The following is a 17,379-nucleotide window of genomic DNA, read 5'->3' on the forward strand; positions in this document are numbered from 1 at the left end:
CCTTGAGCACCGGCGTAACTAGTCGATTACTTTTTAGAACAGACATCGAAATGGTTTGTATATTACAACAATGCTCAATTTTACCTTTCAGCTGTTTCCTTGAAGTCACTGATAAGTATCCTCACATAATGTTAGTACAGAATGTTGTGAATTATCTAATTAATACGTATATATATAGGTAATGTATTTGAAAAACATCAAATCACCGATGGTCATCTGCATAATAAATATATATGAGTTATTGTGTCAGTGACCTCTGACAAGACTTCACCCATAGTTTCATATGCCAAGTTGAAATGGGTCAATCAAGTAACTACAACTTAAACTAGCACATTGTTCGTCTCTCACTGTGAAGGTCGGACTTCGAACCCTGTATCTCACTAGAAAGGTTTTATAATGTGTTTTAAGCCTTTAACTATAACACTTGTAACAATTCAAATTATCATCTTTGTACCGAGCGCAAACATTTATTAGAAAGAACAAAAAGTATAACTAACTTATCTCAAGCCATGGATTAAAACCACAACCATTCTTTCGCTACTCATGTGAATAATATTATGGAACTGCACCTAATTTATTATTTGATATAAAACAGTGGACCAACTGCTTACTACATATATTCAGATGTATTTTGTTCTTCACTAAAGGTAACATGTGATGTAGAGGTCTAATGTACCCTCGATTACTTTATTACTACTTATATTCAGATGTATTTTGTTCTTCACTAAAGGTAAAATGTGATGTAGAGGTCTAATGTACCCTCGATTACTTTATTACTACTTATATTCAGATGTATTTTGTTCTTCACTAAAGGTAACATGTGATGTAGAGGTCTAATGTACCCTCGATTACTTTATTACTACTTATATTCAGATGTATTTTGTTCTTCACTAAAGGTAACATGTGATGTAGAGGTCTAATGTACCCTCGATTACTTTATTACTACTTATATTCAGATGTATTTTGTTCTTCACTAAAGGTAACATGTGATGTAGAGGTCTAATGTACCCTCGATTACTTTATTACTACTTATATTCAGATGTATTTTGTTCTTCACTAAAGGTAACATGTGATGTAGAGGTCTAATGTACCCTCGATTACTTTATTACTACTTATATTCAGATGTATTTTGTTCTTCACTAAAGGTAACATGTGATGTAGAGGTCTAATGTACCCTCGATTACTTTATTACTACTTATATTCAGATGTATTTTGTTCTTCACTAAAGGTAACATGTGATGTAGAGGTCTAATGTACCCTCGATTACTTTATTACTACTTATATTCAGATGTATTTTGTTCTTCACTAAAGGTAACATGTGATGTAGAGGTCTAATGTACCCTCGATTACTTTATTACTACTTATATTCAGATGTATTTTGTTCTTCACTAAAGGTAACATGTGATGTAGAGGTCTAATGTACCCTCGATTACTTTATTACTACTTATATTCAGATGTATTTTGTTCTTCACTAAAGGTAACATGTGATGTAGAGGTCTAATGTACCCTCGATTACTTTATTACTACTTATATTCAGATGTATTTTGTTCTTCACTAAAGGTAACATGTGATGTAGAGGTCTAATGTACCCTCGATTACTTTTAAACCTATTTTAAGCTTATCAACAGAACTTCGGTCAGTGAACCGAAGGATTACTATAAGGCTTTTAGGCTTCAAAAAATTCATTAAGTCTGACTTCACAGATCATATTTTCAATTTTATCTTTGGTCAAAAGAACTCTTTTAATATGACCATTACACAGTTGACTTCACAGATCATGCTTTCAACGGTGGACTTAACAGATAACATGATGTGGTTTTGCTATAAGAAAACACACAAACATATTTAGTGAAAAGAAATCTGTAATATAAACATTACACAGTTGACTAATGATCAATCGTTTATTTAACTAATACTTTTCTTTGTTGTCTTATAAAACAATGACTAAACGAATGAAGATAAACATTTAAAGCAACTCAGAACAAGTTTCTCAAATTTTAGAACATCCTAACAGTAAATAGAACATTTTACTCTAGAATATCACAACTATTTAGACACATAACAGTTTTAGAACATCCTAACAGTAAATAGAACATTTTACTCTAGAATATCACAACTATTTAGACACATAACAGTTTTAGAACATCCTAACAGTAAATAGAACATTTTACTCTAGAATATCAGAACTATTTAGACACATAACAGTTTTAGAACATCCTAACAGTAAATAGAACATTTTACTGTAAAATATCACAACTATTTAGACACATAACAGTTTTAGAACATCCTAACAGTAAATAGAACATTTTACTCTAGAATATCACAACTATTTAGACACATAACAGTTTTAGAACATCCTAACAGTAAATAGAACATTTTACTCTAGAATATCAGAACTATTTAGACACATAACAGTTTTAGAACATCCTAACAATAAATAGAACATTTTACTCTAGAATATCAGAACTATTTAGACACATAACAGTTTTAGAACATCCTAACAGTAAATAGAACATTTTACTCTAGAATATCACAACTATTTAGACACATAACAGTTGAACATTTTAAAGCGAAATTTCCTCTAAAACAAAAACAAATTCACATCATGGCACACACATTTAGAACCAACAAAAACAGCTTCTTTGATAGTCATAAAATTTCCTAGGGTTAAGACACCGAGGTCATAAAATTATAAATTTGTTTTGTTGTTTTTTTTTGCATTTCGCTCAAAGCTACACAAGGGCTATCTTCGCTAGCCGACCCTAATTCAGTAGTGTAAAACTAGAGGCAGCTAGTCATCATCACCCACCGTCAACTCTTGGGTTCCTCTTTTACCAACAAACAATGGGATTGATTGTAACATTATAACGTCCCCACTACTAAAGAGGCGAGCCCATTTGATGTGGATTCGAACACACGACCCTCACATTACGAGTCGAAGGCCTTAACCACCTGGCCATGCCGGACGAAATTATAAGGATATACACATTCAAATTATACAATGAGAAATACCTTTTATTATGAAACATGTTATAAAAACAAGTAAAAGGTATCTTTGAGACAGTCAGCATTTCAGGTGTTTGCCATCATTGAAAGAAAGTAACAATCTCCGACTTAGCAACTTTCCTGTTTATAAAGAACCTTGTTTAAAAGATCCTAGAAACCGGTTCTGCGTGTGATTACCATGAATAAATTAACAGTGGTTTTAAATATACGAGTGAGGTGGAGTTACAGTGAGTGTCTGTGATAATGTTACGTATCGTGATTCATTTCAGACGAATCTCTGTTACGTAATACGTCACGTACTACGATTTCAAACTGATACACAGAATTTTCTTTCATAACACAAATACATTTTAATATATTAACAAAAATATAATTTATAATAACGGTTATTACAAATAGATATTGGCCCGGCATGGTGAGGTGGTTAAGGTACTCGACTCGTAATCCGAGGGTCGCGGGTTTGAATCCCCGTCACACCACACAAGATCGCTCTTTCAACCATGAGGGTGTTACCCACTATTCGTTGATAAAAGAGTACACCAAGAGTTGGCGGTGGGTGGTGATGACTAGCTGCCTTCCCTCTTGTTTTACACTGCTAAATTAGGAACTGCTAACGTATATAGCCCTCGTGTAGCTTTGCTCGAAATTCAAACCAAATCAAATAGTTATTAAAATATTTCTTTATATGCAAGAGTTCTTTAAACTTACAAACCATATTGAGTCTTCTATCTGGTCTAGAACTGAATATATTGTCGAAGGTTCAGGTCCATGACGAGCAAATTAATTATGAGTTGACATTGTTACATAAGCTAGCTATATTGGTTGGCCTCACGTCACTTATAAACTGACTTTTTACAGACGAAGATATTTAATTTCCTTGTAGAAATACTAATGAATGAAGTTAATTCACTTAAGTTTAGCGGCTTGTAATGTTCAAAATCTATAAACGTTTCTAGTCAAATATCTTTAGTTTTCCAATTAATAAATGTTTGTCACAATTTTAATTTTCGAGACTTATAGTATATTGACTGTAGCTGACCAAAAATATTCTATTCTGTCTCTCGACCCTTTATATACTTAAGGAGAGACTCTCGAATGTTCAACAATGTTCGAAGAAACGCTAGTATTGTCGTAAAACAAATATTGTAGATTCTTACTCTCGAGAATCTTCTACAAATTTTGAGAACAGCCGGGATTTGTACAATACACATCCAACAGGTCACGTGCATCAAATTGAAACAAAAGTAGGTATTAAAAGAAACGTGTGAATCTGTTATCCTCAGAGAAATAAAACTGTATGACACCAATTTTTATCTAAAATGTTATATTTGAATAAACACTGCGAACAGCACATTAAATATAATACATTGTCAAAGAATTACACAACTTCAATAATCATAACAATATATAACACAATCAATACAAATAACCTTATTATAAAAGAATTACATAACAAGTGAAAGTTCTTAAACACATGTTATATTTTTGGCTTAACACAATTAATAATCACTCAAAATAGGTGATCTTTGAAAGCTGGTTTGAAATAGGTTTTAAAGAAGTAACAGGAATATTTTATTGGGTTTTCCAGCCAACTGATATGTAGGACAAATTTTAAAATTTGAGATACATCTTGCTTAATTTCTGGCCAAAAATATTGTCTCATCATTTTGTCTTGTGTCTTCATGACTCCTAAATGACCTCCAGTGGGAAGATCTTGGGCCACTTTCAATATTTCAGGGTAATATGGAACAACAATTTGACAAACAACAGCTCCTCCTCTGAAGCTGGTACACTTGGTGGTCTCCGTTTTCTCATGGTCAAGCCAGTTTTCGAAAAGCAATCACTTGGAATTTTCTCCAGTTTGTCCTTTGGGAGTACATAGTTATAAAGTGATGAGATCTGCTTTGGGAGTACATAGTTATAAAGTGATGAGATCTGCGGAACCTTTTCTCGATCATTGATCAGTTTACTTTTATCAAACTGAACTTGACCTGGTGCATTAGATCTCTCACTTTCATTATTGTCATTTACAAGTGAATTGTCAGTAGAACAGTTATTCACAACCTGGTGAATTAGATCTCTCACTTTCATTATTGTCACTTACAAGTGAATTGTCAGTCGAACAGTTATTCACAACCTGGTGAATTAGATCTCTAACTTTCATTATTGTCACTTACAAGTGAATTGTCAGAAGGACAGTTATTCACAACCTGGTGAATTAGATCTCTAACTTTCATTATTGTCACTTACAAGTGAATTGTCAGTAGGACAGTTATTCACAACCTGGTGAATTAGATCTCTCACTTTCATTATTGTCACTTACAAGTGAATTGTCAGTAGGACAGTTATTCACAACCTGGTGAATTAGATCTCTAACTTTCATTATTGTCACTTACAAGTGAATTGTCAGTAGGACAGTTATTTACAACCTGGTGAATTAGATCTCTCACTTTCATTATTGTCACTTACAAGTGAATTGTCAGTAGGACAGTTATTCACAACCTGGTGAATTAGATCTCTCACTTTCATTATTGTCATTTACAAGTGAATTGTCAGTAGGACAGTTATTCACAAAATCCCCGTGAGATCCAAAACCTGTCCGAGACAAATCAACAATGTCGCTCTCTGAACTCGAGTCTATTGTTTCTTTTTACCTTAATTTCTTAACCTGAGTTCGAATCACGCACAGGAAAGAAACATGTCTGGATTCTCCTCCAGTACCAATTTATATGCTTTGAGAATAGCTGCTTTAACCTTATCATAACCCATATAATCGTTTGGAGAGAGCACCATAAGTTTCTTATACTTTATCGGTTAAAACACTCTAATGTAATAATTACCATTTTTTGGTGGGCTATTTTATGGTTTAGGCAACTTTCCAAAGATGTTGTAAATATTTATTAACTTCATTTTCATTGAATGGTTGTACTTTAATATATCGACTGGGTTCAAAGTTGTAATTTTGCCTTGATCGATCAGAGTTAGGTCTAATTTCTTTCAGTCTAGTTTTTTTTCTCTGCTTCTATATGGGCTTACTCTTTCTAGGATTCGATGCGGGCTCGTCCAAGCTTGATTTGTTTGAATTTTAATTAGATTTCTAACTTATCTTTATCACTGAGCTCTGATTGGCTAGTGAAGATATTAGAGTACTCCCCTAATCGGATTTCTAACTTATCTTTATCACTGGACTCTGATTGACCAGTGGAGACATTAGAGCACTCCCCTAATGCTTTCTCAAGTGACAAATCATAATCGATTTGTATTTCGAGAATACGTTTTAGTTCATTTCTCTCATTGATTTTTTAATTCTATTTCTAAAATTTTGACAGTTTCTAGCAATTCACTCTATATTTTGTACGCCAACTACTGTTGATTCTTGCTCTCAAGAATTTTCCATGACCACCAGCCATGACCGGAGAAAGTAGCGGGCTGGTAGCACTGTTGATGAAGCATTGAGGAAAGCAGAACAGACAGTTGGTGAAGTTGCACTGTATTATTCACCAGCAGAACCTGTGCAGTAAAGAACTTGGTTTTCAGGCACTGATGGCATTAGTGACAAAAACTATTAATTTCATCAAATCACGAGGACTCAAGCACCGTCAGTTTCGAAGTCTTCTTGAAGAAATTGATTCAGGCTATGTTGACCTTGTGTATCACTGTGAAGTACGCCGACTGAGTCGAGGGAAGATGCTCAGAAAATTCTGGGAGTTGATTGATGAGGTGGTAGAATTCCTCAGAAGCAAGAACAAAGACACAGAAGTGATTTCCATAACTGATCCAGCATGGCAAGCTGATTTGACCTTTCTGGTCGACATGACACAACACTTGAATGATCTGAATTTGAAGTTGCAAGGCAAAAATCACCTTGTCTGTCAGCTTACAAATAACATCTCAACTTTCAGGACAAAGTTGTAGTTGTTCCGGCAACAAGCAGCATCAAGTAACTTCGTGCACTTTCCCACTTTTCAGTCACAGCTACAGAAGAATCAGGACATTGACACACAAGTTTATGTTGGGAAGCTAGATACCTCGATTCAATCCTTCAACTCACGGTTTCATGACTTTGACCAATGCAGATTGTTGATGAAACTTTTTGCTGATCCATTAAGTGTGTCAGTGGATGGCTTGTCAGCAGAATATCAGCTCAAACTTCCTGATCTCCAGGCATCTGATGAACTGCGTGTTGTATTATTTACCGAGAAAACAGTTTGCTTGACTTCTACAAAACGTTGCTTGATACATTTGCTAATCTGAAAGATAACGCACTTGTCCACACCAGCATGTTTGGAAGCACGTACTGCTGCGAAGAGGCTTTCTCACATTTGAAACTGAACAAAAACAACACTCGCAATCAGCTGACTGGTGATCATCTGGAAGCAGTCTTGCATCTTTCAACGTCAAACATCAAGCCGGACATTTCTAAGCTCGTAGATGACATGCAGCACCATCCATGCAACACCATAATCGTTATATGTGTGTTCTTAAATGTGATGTCCATCTTGTGTGAAACAACTGTGGGACGATTTTAATCTTCACTTTTTTGTGGCCTCCAACAGTTACGAGAAGTCTGTTTTTGGCCCCTGACTCAAAACGTTTGTGCACCATTGGTTCAGACTAAACAATCATACTTAACTTGATTACCAAAGTGCTTCAGATATTAGAAGCCAAGTTTTTCACAAAACAAAAAAAATAAGTGGGTTAATAGTATGATAATTGTTTATAACAAACACAAGCTCTGGGATCCGTTTTAGTGAAACTGTTTAAATCAAAACACAATCCCTAGGATCCGTCCATGTGAAACTGTTTATCCAAATCCGTCCATGTGAAACTGTTTATACCAAACACAAGCACTGGGATCCGTTTTAGTGAAACTGTTTAAACCAAAACACAATTCATGGGATCCGTCTATGTGAAACTGTTTATAACTTATATCAAACATAAGGTCTGGGATCTGTTTATGTGAAACTGTTTATAACTTATATCAAACATAAGGTCTGGGATCTGTTTATGTGAAACTGTTTATTCCAAACACAAGCTTTGGGATCCATTTATGTGAAAACTTTTAGCTTTCCAATGAAACACATTTTTTCATCAACTATTTATACATAAAATTACTTGTAGGCTTATTAGTTCCTTGGTTACATAAAAGTCACATACGCATAAAAAATACAATACCTTCAGTACTACAATTAACTCCATTGTTTATTTCTCCAGTTTCTTACATAAAACATGAGTTATTTCACCCGATTTGTTTTAGTTAGTTCTTTAAACCAATATTTGGATCCCACCCCTGTATAAATAAATCGGGTACTTGAATTTTAACACATTGGTGGTGAGATATTAATATTTATTCGCTATTTTTGCACTCCACCAGTGGCTCAGCGGTATGTCTGCGGACTTACAACGCTGAAAACCAGGTTTTGTTACCCGTGGTGGGCAGAGCACAGAGAGTCCATTGTGTAACTTTGTGCTTAATTCAAAACAACAACAATTACTCTGTTTTTGCAACTAATAAGTCCAAGATGTACTTCCTTTTCCTTAGTGTTTGTTTTTATTTCGCGCAAAACTATACAAGGGTTATCTGCGCTAGCCGTCCCTAATTTAGCAGTGTAAAACTGGAGGGAAGGCAGCTAATCATCATCACCCACCGTTATCTCTTGGGCTACTCTTTCACTAAAGAGTAGTGGAACTAACAGTTACGTATTAACGTTCCCATGGCTGAAAGTATGCTTGGTATCTCGAGGATTACAACCTCATATGACGAGTCCCTAACACCTGATCATGCCTGTCCCATCACGTAGTGAGCAAATACATTTATACCGAAATACATTGAACTGCTATTTTGGGCCACTTAAATAGTTTTGGAAACATTGTGTATATGTCTGAAACAAGAGAAACAGCTTGTAATAATTATGATATATAGACACTTTCTGAAATCTCTAAATATTAAACATTTAGAAAGGCTTAGCAAAATTCGGGAACTCTGAAACTAAATCATTCAAATAAGCTTATTACAATCCTTGTAAAACCCAAATGGTCAGTATATAGGCGTTAAGGTCCACCAGTAAATAAGTTTTCGGATATATAACTCTAAAACCTAGAGTTCGATTTCCCATAATTATTTTAACGCGCACATAGTCTGTTCTCTAGCTTCGCGCTAAAAAAACACTTGTAGGAAGCAATAAAAAATATAAGTAAAGCTGCAATGACAAGTGTGTACTTGCTGGTGGAACAAAGGTTGTTTGATGAGGGTTGTATTGTTGTATATTCTTATTACGTTCTTATCAATGTCCTCATCCCGTGCATTCAATGACATCATTGTTTTGGTTCTGTAATTTAAATTTACAGTATTGTGAACAAAAGTTATTAAATTTTAAACGTGTTACAGACTAGAGCAATAGGTTTTTATATTCATTGGTCAAATAAGTTTAGTCATTCTAACTTTAATGTTTTAATTACACTGACCTGTTTCTAGCCTGTCTAGGATTGGAATCTGTTGCCAGGTGTCTCTTTACTTACAGGAAAGCAAATCCATAAATAGTTCTTCACGGAATAATCGCGTTTAAGGTTACATAAAGAATATGGTTTCAGGTAAAACGTAAATTACGTGACATGTATTAACCCACTCAGAGAAATCATATAATTACGTGAATATAAAGAGACGATAGATAACCTAAGGTCTTCAAGTTAACTATGAAACACCTCCTTATATGTTAGGCTTACTCTTTAACGTTAGAGTGGTAACAAAGACAATAAAACGACTAGCTAAATGTACAGCATTTGTATAACATTATAACTTTATAACATTATAATCTTACTTGTCAGAGTATCATTTTTAATTAGTACCCTCTTCTCATGCCATCTATAGGTAATAATTGGAAGTAAATGTCGTTTATTTTATTTTTAAAAACTTGGATACTTAAATATAATGTAGAAAAAAAAAAAACATATTTCAAAGCGTGCTTTATTCCCAAAATACGTTGTACATGTTCTAATACTTGTATTGTGCGGCTTGTGGATTGAATAGTCCAAGGTTGGAAACATAATGTCGTTGAACAAGCCCAGTACTCTGAAGATAGTACGTGCTGCAGAGTGATTGTCTCTCTCTTCAGTCAGTAGCCCCAGATCAAGAACAGCTGTATGTGAAATCTGGAAGTCTTTTATCCGGTAATTTTGGTAAAATAACTTTTCCTTGAAATAATGACACACAAAATCTTTAAAGACTCGAGTGACAGCTGCACCAACTTTTGTTTCATGAAAACATATTTTATACCGAAGAATTTTGTTAGTACAAAACACAATAATCACAGTTTGACAAAGAAATATTTTCTTATTTTAATCTCTCATTGATTTTTGAATGCACGTGTTTTCACAACATCATAAAATTGTATTGATTGTTTGTCGTATTTATACTCCTTAGTACAGAGAACTTTCCACGTGGTACATCTTGTACTTGTAGGGTGAAACTTTATATGCAGCGTTACCTACCGACCAAATATAAAATAAATATAAGAGCCATCTAAAACAAAAATTAGTGTCTGTGCAGGAAAAGGAAGTGCTTTCTCTGTTTAATTTGCCCCCTAGTGACACAGTAGTATTTCTGCGGACTTATACTACTAGAAACCGAGTTTCGATACCTGTGGTGGGTAGAGCACTGATAGCTATTTATGTAGCTGTGTGTTTTATCACAAAACATGCCCGGCATGACCATGTGGTTTAAGGCGTTCGACTCGTAATCTCAGGGTCGCAGGTTCGAATCCCGGTCGCTCCAAACATGCTCGCCCTTTTAGCCGTGGGGGCGTTATAATGTGACGGTCAATCCCACTATTTGTTGGTAAAAGAGTAACCCAAGAGTTGGCGGTGGGTGGTGATGACTAGTTGCCTTCCCTCTAATCTTACACTGCTAAATTAGGGACGGCTAGCGCGGATAGCCCTCGAGTAACTTTGTGCGAAATTCAAAAACAAAAAATTAATCACAAAACAACTACTGTTTAACTTGAAAAATAGAACTCAAAATCATTTACTACCCACAAAAAATTAATTTATCCTTCGTACTAAAAGTTGTACCTCAATGCTCTTTACTCGATTATCTTTTGTCTGGATAATATTTCTTTAAATAATTTATCCATGTGCTCAGTTCCCCATGTCAGAAGTAACTTTGTACATTTGCAACGATAAAACACGAAGCTCGATTTTCCCGCGACAAACAGAGCGCGTATGTAACCCATTCTGTAGCCTTGCGCTAAAAAACACACAACTACAAAAATTATAGATAACCGAATATGTTCTTTTTCCCATGAACAAAATGTTGTAGATAGTCCTTCATCTTGAGAACTGGAACTTCCTCTGATCTCTCATTAAAAATACACTAGGTTGTCACATACGTCATGGACTGCTTACATTGGATAAATACAGCTCTCCTCTGGCCTTTTTCTGTGGTATCTTTATTCGATCAAGCGACAAAAATCGTGTTTATTCACTAGGTTCTAACCCACTACTTGCCCAGTATTCAGATTATATACTCTTCTTGGTATCAGACTATATACCCTTCTCGGTACCAGACTATATACCCCTCCTGGTGTATCAAACTATATACCCTTCCTGGTGTATCAAACTATATATCCATCCTGGTATCAGACTATATACCCTTTCTGCTACCAGACTTTATACCCATCCTGGTACCAGGTTATATACCCAACCTGATGGTAGACTATATACCCTTCCTGGTACCAGACTATATACCCATCCTGGTACCAGATTATATACCTATCCTGATGGTAGACTATATACCCTTCCTGGTACCAGATTATATACCCTTCCTGGTACCAGACTATATACCCATCCTGGTACCAGATTATATACCTATCCTGATGGTAGACTATATACCCTTCCTGGTACCAGATTATATACCCTTCCTGGTACCAGATTATATACCCATCCTGGTACCAGACTATATACCCTTCTGGTACCAGACTTTATACCATTCCTGGTACCAGACTATATACCCATCCTGGTACCAGACTTTATACCCTTCCTGGTACCAGATTATATACCCTTCCTGATGGTAGACTATATACCCTTCCTGGTACCAGACTTTATACCATTCCTGGTACCAGATTATATACCCATCCTGATGGTAGACTATATACCCTTCCTGGTACCAGACTATATACCATTCCTGGTACCAGAATGAACTCCTCCCCCGTTCATTCTCCATAGCGCCTCAGCGGTAAGTTTGAACACAAAACCGGCTTTCAATATTTGTGATAGGCACGACATGAGTACCCTGTTGCTTAGGTTTGTACTTAACAACAGGAAAATAAACAAACTATTCCAGTGTCAATTTTTAAATGTTACCGCACTTCCTCTAGTTTTGAGAATTTCATCCTGAATCCAACTGTTTCACTTGGAAATCCCTACAAACCTCCTGTATTAAAAATGTGAGTAATCAGTATCAGTTGTAAATAATTCTTACTTTTGGTACGTTATATTTTAAACCTGAAATGTACCTTTCATTAAACAACCAGGCCAGAGCCCTACAATGTTAAACCATGTTTAGCTCAAAACTTCTCACAAAAGTAATGCTCAATAACTACTCTAAACCGAATAACGGAATTGACTGTTACTTTTATAATACTCCAAATTAAAAATAAAATTCAATGCCTGTTCAGAGGAGGTACATTAAAACTATACTTAGAAGCTTCCACTCCTTAGCCCGATACGTAGACCACTAGACCAATTAATCTTGATGCTTTAATTGAAGGGGTAATTCTAAACCAAATTCTTTTATAGTTGACTCCAAATACGTCGTTAAAAATATTAAGTAACAGTTTTAAAAAACGCAACAAATTCCTTCCGTGGTTTTTTTTTTTTTTTGTAATGGCGACGGAGGGTTTGCTGTACTCAATCATTATTCACATTTTAAAGTTACAGAAACCATTAATATCTTGTTATAATTACTGAAGTATGGTACCGAAGCGACCACCAAGTAGTTCTGAAGATAACGAGAGCCAAAAAGTGACTTGAAAAGTAATACTTAAATATAGAGCTCGAAACGATTGAAGGAAGCGTGACCTGCTGTTGATGTTATATGAAACTTCAGGTTTCCTGCAACAACTCTAAGGAGAAGGTCGCTCATGTCAATACGCCATTAATTTCAAGTAAATTAAGCCACGAGTAGAACAGCGTCTTGGGCGTGAGGGATGGAGAGAATAATTTTCGACTAAATTCTGATAAAGAAAATAACCTAAAACTATGTGTGAGAAATAACGTAATCACAAAGGTGAGAACACAACAGTGAAACTCTTTTCCATCTTCCCCTCAGTGGCACATCGGACTTACAACGCTAGAAAGCGGGTTTTAATACCTCTAAAGAGCAGAGCACTTACAGCTCATTACGTAATTTTTTGCTTCACTTCAAACAAACAAATAAGTCGAGGCAGCTCTAACAGGCCACCAGGGGTTTTATACAGAGAAAAGAGAAAGAAAGATACCAAAATAATTCAGTGTTTTAGGAAGAAGGAAAAGAAAGTTGGTGAATCAGTTACGTATTATTTATTATTATTATTTACGTATTATTTATATCACGTATCAGTGTTATTATCATGTTTTAATTCATACTATACGATGTCTTTTGTCATACATGGGGCGTTCATTTATAGTGAACACAATTCCACACTACAGCTAATCTCTTGGAATTATCTATCAGAAAATTTACGTGATTCTATGCGTAAATGCACGAACCGCCCTCTAGTCGAATAGCTAAATTTCAAATAAAGTAATAATATTTTATAATGCAAAATAGTAAAATATATTAAAGAGACATACTCAGAAAACATTTATTTTACTGTTCCTGATTATATGAAGATAACAATATAATGAAAAAAAATTTATTTAGTCTACCACAAACAGACCAAATATATTTATTTCGTCTGCCACAAATAGACCAAATTTCTCACAATATTCCAATTGGACGTTAATAATACAATAAACAGTAACGCATATTAAAATACAACTGTCTTTAAAACATAGTTCGTAATGTGTCGATACAGATTACCTATCGGGAAATTTTTAAATAGCTATGAACTTTAAAGCATAAAACAAAATAACGAAATGCAAAACTAATTGAAACTTAATTCAACTGTCGACACCAAACAACGTATGATGTCAAACATAAATATCAAATAACTTGTAAAGCAACCTAACAGAATTTGTTTCAGTGAAAAATTAACATAGCGTATTTCAAGCTATTTTTAAACTTTGCTAGATAGCACTACAACTATTTTTGAGTTTAGTGTTATCCGAGCTAGAATATTAACTTGAACTCTTTTTAGCCACCGCTAGATAGCACTACAACCATTCTGGAGTTTACTGTAATTCTAGTTACGAGAGTAACTTATGCTACTTTTAATCTCCGTTAGATAGCACTAGAACTGTTTTCGAGATTACTGTATTTCTAATGATGAGTTTTACAGACCGGTCTAATTAAGAGGTTATAAGATAATAATTCTCGGTGACACATATGTACTTGTTACATACTAATGATAGTTGTTACCAAGTCATATTTGCCAGGCAACAAGAAATTAGCTAAGCGTAATAATGGCAGCTTCTAATAAGCGAAATTTGCTATCCATGTAGTTTCAGTCATTAATTATAAATCGTGATACAACCACGAGTTCCCCCTCCCCACGTGATAAAAGCAGAGCCTTTAAAACTTGGCTCACAAACTTCGACTTATGTTTATTCTGGCCGTGTTCTTTTTATTTTGAATAATGTAATATTACTTTCGGATTTTATAAAACTAACACTCCTTGAACTTAAAATTAAAGCCGAATTCCAAATTCGAAGTGTTCATATGTTACACAAGGCGATGGTGCTACTATTTGCTCAAGTTCGTGATTACTTTGTCTTTGTAAAAAATGTAGTCTTTTAAAATAAGAAAGTATCCATGTCTGACCCCAGAAGCCATTAAATATGTTTTCTTTAATCATTCTGAGGAATTAAGCTAAACCTAAACTACGTAGGCACTAATTTTTATTATAAAAGTTATCGATTGATTTGGAGTTATGTACAAAGCGACACAAGCGACTATCTGTGTTCCTCCCACCGCGGTTACCGAAACCGGTTTCTAGCGTTATAAGTCTACAGATATGTCGCTGTGCCACTGGAAGACTATTATACGAGAGGATAAAATCAGTAAAGTGGGAAGTTAACTAATACTAAATCCAACTCAACAAAAGTAAACCACATGTGTATTATTACAAACTTGAATATAACATTGTTGAGTTCTGTAATGTTCCCTGTATAAAGTATCACAATTTTTATATTTTGGTTCTCTATAATTTTATATAAACTTTCCTCGAATGTCTATATTCCAAACTGTACATATTAATGGTACACAGTATTTCCGTAGGAAGAATATCCACCTATAAATGAAATAGTTTTTAACCCTAACTCTTATCATCAACATATATCAAGTCACGTTAATCAGCTGATTAACGACAGTTCTTAAAGATTGACTGAAATAGAAACCCTTATAACCAGAGCGCTTCGAAAGATGGACCTTTATTCTTCAGATTGTCCCTGATGTAAAAAGGTCCACCTTTCGAAAGCGTTCAGGTTATAAGGGTTTTAGTTTATCAAGACTTTCTGGACCTACGTGGTTTTAGCACATCTTAAAGAATGACTTTTATTACAAACATTACAAGAACCTTTTCGGTACTGCACGTGAGTGTCATACATTTCGAAAATTTGTTTCCCATCTCTCGGACACACTAATTATACAATATTTCAAAATATAAATATTTCCTAGACACAACCTCGTAAAACTTTTTGTGTGTTTTTTAGCCTCATAACTAAACGGACTTGTTTCTGACACATGTCTTACCTCAGGGATTTTTAGACATAACAAATCTTAAGCTATTGATATAGTTTGAAAGTTAAACTTAAGTTGTTTCTCTCACACAAAGCCGAGGTGCCTTCGATTTTGTTTGTTTGTTTTGGAATTTCACACAAAGCTACTCGAGGACTATCTGCGCTAGCCGTCCCTAATTTAGCAGTGTAAGACTAGAGGGAAGGCAGCTAGTCATCACCACCCACCGCCAACTCTTGGGCTACTCTTTTACCAACGAATAGTGGGATTGACCGTCACATTATAACGCCCCACGGCTGGGAGGGCGAGCATGTTTGGCGCGACAGGGATGCGAACCCGCGACCCTCAGATTACGAGTCGCACGCCTTAACACGCTTGGCCATGTCGGGCCCAGGTGCCTTCGAACTTGATAATCACGATCTACTGTTGTAAAATCTCCTGTTACCTCTGTTTGGCTGTTCCTACAATTTGTTCAAAGGTTTCTTCACGAACCTTTTGTTTTAGTTGTTTCTATCCAGTTCATCTGAATCCCTTTCTTCCGAACTTATTGTGGCTAATAATAATTTATTCCATGTGTTTCAGTAACATTACATCTAACGTTAACTCGCCATTACTCAGAACGAAGCTCCTTTAGAAACGGTAACAAGCAACCTATTACCATTAACCATCTTAACCCTAGCCCTAATGTTGCTGCTATTAATCGTTTCACATGTTCCTGGATCAAAGACATCTTTAGCTTCGATTTTTCTTCTTCTTCCATATTGGTACTTCCTGCAAATAAACCGGTTATAACAATGTGCTTTCTGGTAATAAACCAGTTACAACAACGTGCTTCCTGGTAATAAACCGGTTACAACAACGTGCTTCAACTGGTAATAAACCGGTTACAACAACGTACTTCCTGGTAATAAACGGGTTACAACAACACTTTCTGGTAATGAACCGGTTACAACAACGTACTTCCTGGTAATAAACCGGTTACAACAACGTACTTCCTGGTAATAAACCGGTTACAACACCATTTTAAAACCACGCTTTTTACTTCTTTCGTGCTCAATTCTCTTGTGCTGGTTTCGTTTCGAGCACAGACGACTTTTTACATAACAAAGGAATCCTGGTGAGGCTCGTGTTAATATAGAAGACGGCTTGTAATGCGCTAGAGATAAGAAAACTGTTATATAAAATAGGTACCGATTAATAATCAACTTATTCCTATTAACAAATAAATATTCAAACATATTAATATCCACCGATATTTTATCGAATGTTTAAAACTTTTGGGTTGATATTTATTTCCTTTATAAGGTTTAGTTTTCCGGTGCCAACCAGTTCCCAGTTAGATTTTTCGTAGTTTAATATATTAACCCTACTAATTATTTTTCATATTTACATATCTTGATGACAAAACTGTTAATTGATGCACGTCCCTTAACCCCAATGCAAGTTAACTTAAAACACGTATAAATTACTTTTATCAGCTATTGTTTGTTACAAGTACACCA

The sequence above is a fragment of the Tachypleus tridentatus genome, chromosome 2 (assembly GCF_004210375.1).
Source record: "Tachypleus tridentatus isolate NWPU-2018 chromosome 2, ASM421037v1, whole genome shotgun sequence".
Classification (NCBI taxonomy): Eukaryota; Metazoa; Arthropoda; class Merostomata; order Xiphosura; family Limulidae; genus Tachypleus; species Tachypleus tridentatus.